The sequence below is a fragment of the Schistocerca serialis genome, chromosome 7, assembly GCF_023864345.2.
Source record: "Schistocerca serialis cubense isolate TAMUIC-IGC-003099 chromosome 7, iqSchSeri2.2, whole genome shotgun sequence".
NCBI classification, from domain to species: domain Eukaryota; kingdom Metazoa; phylum Arthropoda; class Insecta; order Orthoptera; family Acrididae; genus Schistocerca; species Schistocerca serialis.
The window spans coordinates 114,134,820-114,140,496 of record NC_064644.1 but is presented as its reverse complement, the minus strand read 5'-3'; the positions used below and the strand labels follow the sequence as shown (position 1 = coordinate 114,140,496).

Sequence of the window (5,677 nt, the reverse complement as noted above, 5' to 3'; positions counted from 1 at the left end):
GCTTGCCGTATTTTAAAATAGAGTATAAGGGTGTTACAAAAAGGTACGGCCAAACTTTCAGGAAACTTTCCTCACACACAAAGAAAGAAAATATGTTATGTGGACATGTGTCCGGAAACGCTTACTTTCCATGTTAGAGTTCATTTTATTACTTCTCTTCAAATCACTTTATCATGGAATGGAAACACACAACAACAGAACGTACCAGCGTGACTACAAACACTTTGTTACAGGAAATGTTCAAAACGTCCTCCGTTAGCGAGGATACGTGCATTCACCCTCCGTCGCATGGAATCCCTGATGCGCTGATTCAGCCCTGGAGAATGGCGTATTGTATCACAGCCGTCCACAATACGAGCACGAAGAGTCTCTACATTTGGTACCGGGGTTGCGTAGACAAGAACTTTCAAATGCCCCCATAAATGAAAGTCAAGAGGGTTGAGGTCAGGAGAGCGTGGAGGCCATGGAATTGGTCAGCCTCTACCAATCCATCGGTCACCGAATCTGTTGTTGAGAAGCATACGAACACTTCGACTGAAATGTGCAGGAGCTCCATCGTGCCTGAACCACATGTTGTGTCGTACTTGTAAAGGCACATGTTCTAGCAGCACAGGTAGAGTATCCCGTATGAAATCGTGATAACGTGCTCCATTGAGCGTAGGTGGAAGAACATGCGGCCCAATCAAGACATCACCAACAATGCCTGCCCAAACGTTCACAGAAAATCTGTGTTGATGACGTGATTGCACAATTGCGTGCGGATTCTCGTCAGAACACACATGTTGATTGTGAAAATTTACAATCTGATCACGTTGGAATGAAGCCTCATCCGTAAAGAGAACATTTGCACTGAAATGAGGATTGACACATTGTTGGATGAACCATTCGCAGAAGTGTACCCGTGGAGGCCAATCAGCTGCTGATAGTGCCTGCACACGCTGTACATGGTACGGAAACAACTGGTTCTCCCGTAGCACTCTCCATACAGTGACGTGGTCAACGTTACCTTGTACGGCAGCAACTTCTCTGACGCTGACATCAGGGTTATCGTCAACTGTACTGGAAATCTGTCTCGATACAAACGTACCGCGCCACGGCTATTGCCCCGTGCTAATCCATACATCAAATGGGCATCTGCCAACTCCGCATTTGTAAACATTTCACTGACTGCAAAACTACGTTCGTGATGAACACTAACCTGTTAATGCTACGTACTGATGTGCTTGATGCTAGTACTGTAGAGCAATGAGTCGCATGTCAACACAAGCACCGAAGTCAACATTACCTTCCTTTAGTTGGGCCAACTGGCGGTGAATCGAGGAAGTACAGTACATACTGACGAAACTAAAATGAGCTCTAACATGGAAATTAAGCGTTTCCGGACACATGTACACATAACATCTTTTCTTTATTTGTGTGTGAGGAATGTTTCCTGAAAGTTTGGCCGTACCTTTTTGTAACACCCCGTATACTGAAAGAACGCATGTCCAATGGTAATGATAAGCTTCACTGATAAAAAAATAACAGTGCACAAACTTTTCTTTAGTCAGCAATATCATGACTGGGTTATTGTCACCCATGACGACTTCCTCTCTCAACCCAAACTCTTCATCTCAAACCCAAGGTCTCGGATAAATTATAATTTATGTCTTGTTCCACAATTTTTGCTCTCTAGTCCCTTCTCTACAACCATCGAATTTACTCTCTGACGCCGTAACACATGTATTGTTACCGCTTCTTTTAGTTAGTTTATATCCCGAATTCCTTCCTTTGCTAGATCTGTGAAGAATGTCTTTATTTGTTACCTTATCAGTCCACTTTCATCACCTTTTCTTAGCACCACATCTCAAACACATCGACTAGCACCTTTTCCGTTTTTCTTACCAGCCGTGGTTCCCTTCCGTGTGCTCCAGACGTTTACAATTTTCTTTCACTTAAGGCTTATGTTTGGTACTAGTAGACTCTACTCTTCGCTTATGTTAGTCCGCTTCTTATATCCTCCTTGCTTTGTCCGCCATGTTGTATTTTTCTTCCAAGGTAATAGAATTCCTTCAAATCGACAGTTCATTCCATTCAACAGGATCTGCAGAGATTCCTCTCTTTCACAGAGGATGTCAATGTCATCAGCGAAACGTAGGAATGATATACTTTCACTCTGAACTTTAATCTCGCTTCAAAACTTTCCTGTCCTACTCTGCGTGAGCACGTCACAGATTATGATCACTATCACTGGAAAGATGCAGTGACCGGTGGCACAAACAGATGGATATCATGAAGTGAACGGCTAACCAAAAACAAGTCCAGAGCGTAGCAGAGTCGTCTTCAGCGTTTACAACACTGCAGAAAGCAGCCCCAGTAACAAATCTAGTACAGGCAAGGCCATTAACACTACTGTTAATGTCGTTTATAGGAAGCTTGAAAGAAGAACGAGTAGTAACTGGCGACTGTCGGGCGGCGTTATTTTCAGGCACTCTTGTGTCGGCGGATGGGCCGACGTGACATGCCTGCAGCTGCGGCGGTTTCCTTTGTGGCAGCAAGTTCCGGCCGTGGTAAGAAGTCCCCGTATCTCTGACCTATCCTGCACATTGATACTCACTCCGTGAATGGAACCTGAATCAACCAGATATGAAAAGTTTTTTATTTTATTTCCCTCATTGGATATTCGGTATGTAAATCGAGGGGAGAAAAACTGTGTCCCTGTCTTTACGCTCTTTTTAATCCAAACACTTTTCTCTCAGTTCCCATTGCTCTCTCTTAATTTCTGTACAACGGCACTCATCCCTCAGCACGACCTACGTAATATGTTCCAAAACACCGCACACAAAAACGGGATTTTTCCGGGGCTCATAATTCGTATTCTATTGGTGACAGGAAGGTAGAGTCAAGTGTTTCTGATAGCCCTTGGTCTGGGTACCATTTGTATGTCCGACAGAAGGATCATCTTGCTCTAGCAGTCCTACAGTGCAGTGTCAGATAGTGAATATTACACATTTCCCCCAGCTTAGGGAAATGGAGCAAATCGATTGGTTCTTTTTACATCTTATGCAGTCTACGATGCACAATTTAGTTCGTGGACGATTCCTGAGAAAACACGAAAAACACGGTATTTGGGTCCCAAAACCCAGCCGCGGATTCCAAGACGGCTATGCATAGAAAATGGCTTTAATTTTTACGATATACCGGTAAAATTCAGATCTCGAATGACACTCAAAATTTCCTTTATATCTCTATCCACTTCCGAGATGCAGGGGTTTAAAGTTATCCTACTTGTACACGTAAAATACGCACAAAATTTTCCGGTGTGAGTCTAAAACGTAGTTTATATACTGAAGCAGCACGAATTAATATGCTGTAAAGAGTCTACGTTATCTTCAGAAGGGCTCTGGGAACCCGATGTTGTACTGACCCATATGCAAAACTTTTATGCACATAAAAGCCGGGCTAAGGTGTAAAATTAGTTTTACGTTATTACTATTTCACATAAAAAATTATATACTTTTACTGTCCAATAAAGTTCTTTTCATGTGAGCGACATGCCCTCCTGTAGCAGGGAAAATGGTTCAAAAATGGTTCAAATGGCTCTGAGCACTATGGGACTTACCATCTGAGGTCATCAGTCCCCTAGAACTTAGAACTACTTAATCCTAACTAACCTAAGGACATCACACACATCCAAGTCCGAGGCAGGATTCGAACCTGCGACCATAGCGGTCGCGCGGTTCCGGACTGAAGCGGCTAGAACCGCTCGGCCACAACGGCCGGCGGGAAAATGGAATTATCGGAAAAATGATCCTAACGGAATTCAAAAAAGTCTAACATGCTGCTGTTCAAAGGACTGAGTGAAAAGTATGGTACCTCCTGCTTCATTCTACCTGTATCGGCACCTTTAAAATTTTCCCGAAAATTTTAGGATGCGAACATAGTAACACTTTTCTACGTTGAGAGCAGGAGAAGGTTGAAGTGGAAAAAGAGACGGCAAAGTAATAAATGCTGGAAGATAGTAAACAGTGGTGAAGTATAGAAAGAGCGAAGGAGGCAATGGCGGCGTGAGAAAAAGAGAGGGACAAAGTGGAAGTGGCACATAACTGATAGTGACAGAATAGTGCTAGGAAAAGAGTGAGTGGGTGAGAGCCACTGATGATGAGAGACAGACAACGAGACAAATGTATAGTGACAATGAGAAGAGACATCAGGAGTGGGAAGGAATGACTCGGATAGCAGCAGTAAGAGAGAGCAAAAGGGAGACAGTGACAGTGAGAGCAGACTGTAGTAGTAGGACAGATCGGAGTAGGTTGTGGTTGTGAGAACAGTGACAGACTCAGAGAGGGAATGACAACGCTTTGGGCTGAGTGAGTGAGTGAGAATGTACAAGTGGGAAAGGATGGGTATGAGCGACTTAACCGACTGACTAGTGGGTGTGAGCGAGTTGCAGTTCGGGGATCTTGAGAGAATGAGAAGCGAGTTCCTTGGTAAAAAGAGCGCTAATATGTTCGCATGCCAAAATTTTTGAGAAAATTTTTGAAGGTTTTGAGGAAGATAGAATGAGGCAGGGTGTACCCTATTTGTAAGTCAGAGCCGTTTGAAACACGAGCATATTAGGCCTTTTTTGTGCTACGATAGGAGCATTTTTCCACTGGTATTGTATATTAATTGTGTTTTCCTGTAGAGGTTACGTATCTTTCTAGATCTTCAACCACTTTAGCATTATCCTATGAAAGCGTCTTTGTTCTTCTCTCTCCCTTTCGCTCCCATTATCTAGAGCAAGTGGTATATCAGAACTGTCTCACTGATGCCTTTAACTTTCCTGAAGACACATTTCTCAATTGACAAATGCTTCATTGACTTTATTCGCAGAAATTGGTTGTACATTGTTAACAACTCGCCTATAATGGTCCTGAGAGCAAACTAACTAAGTGTTCTTTGGTTTGAGCAAAAGGCACAAAAGGAAATTCTGTGAAACTTCCTGACAGATTAAAACTGTGTGCCGGACCGAGACTCGAACTCGGGCCCTTTGCCTTTCGCGGGCAACTGCTCTACCAACTGAGCTACCCAAGCACGACTCACGCCCCGTCCTCACAGCCCCACTTCTGCCAGTACCTCGCCTCCTACCTTGCCCGCGAAAGGCAAAGGTCCCAAGTTCGAGTCTCGGTCCGGCACACAGTTTTAATCTGCCAGGAAGTTTCATATCAGTCCACACTCCGCTGCAGAGTGAAAATCTCATTCTGGAAACATCCCCCAGGCTGTGGCTAAGCCATGTCTCCGCAATATCCTTTCTTTCAGGAGTGTTAGTTCTTCAGGGTTCGCAGGAGAGCTTCTGTAAAGTTTGGAAGGTAGGAGGCGAGATACTGGCAGAAGTGGGGCTGTGAGGAGGGGGCGTGAGTCGTGCTTGGGTAGCTCAGATGGTAGAGCATTTGCCCGCGAAAAGCAAAGAACCCGATTTCGAGTCTCGGTCCGGCACACAGTTTTAATCTGCCAGGAAGTTTCATATCAGCGCACACACCGCTGCAGAGTGAAAATCTCATTCATGAAATTCTGTTTTTGCTATGTTTATGATCAGGTTTCCCGTAACGTAACGTCCATTCGTGTAGTGTATTCGCTGTTTCCTACAGTATAAACGCCAGCAATTTCCGGTACAAATTTTATGCCTCTTTCCACCTGTGAGGCCGTTTAGAAAGTG

At 44.1% G+C, this 5,677-nt stretch overlaps 1 non-coding gene across 1 annotated transcript; it reads right to left on the bottom strand.

The window, feature by feature from the left end:
• Positions 1-4,981: 4,981 nt before the first annotated feature.
• Positions 4,982-5,056, bottom strand: Trnas-cga (transfer RNA serine (anticodon CGA)). The gene has a single exon. It is a non-coding gene; the product is annotated as a tRNA-Ser (tRNA).
• Between the last annotated feature and the right edge of the window lie 621 nt (positions 5,057-5,677).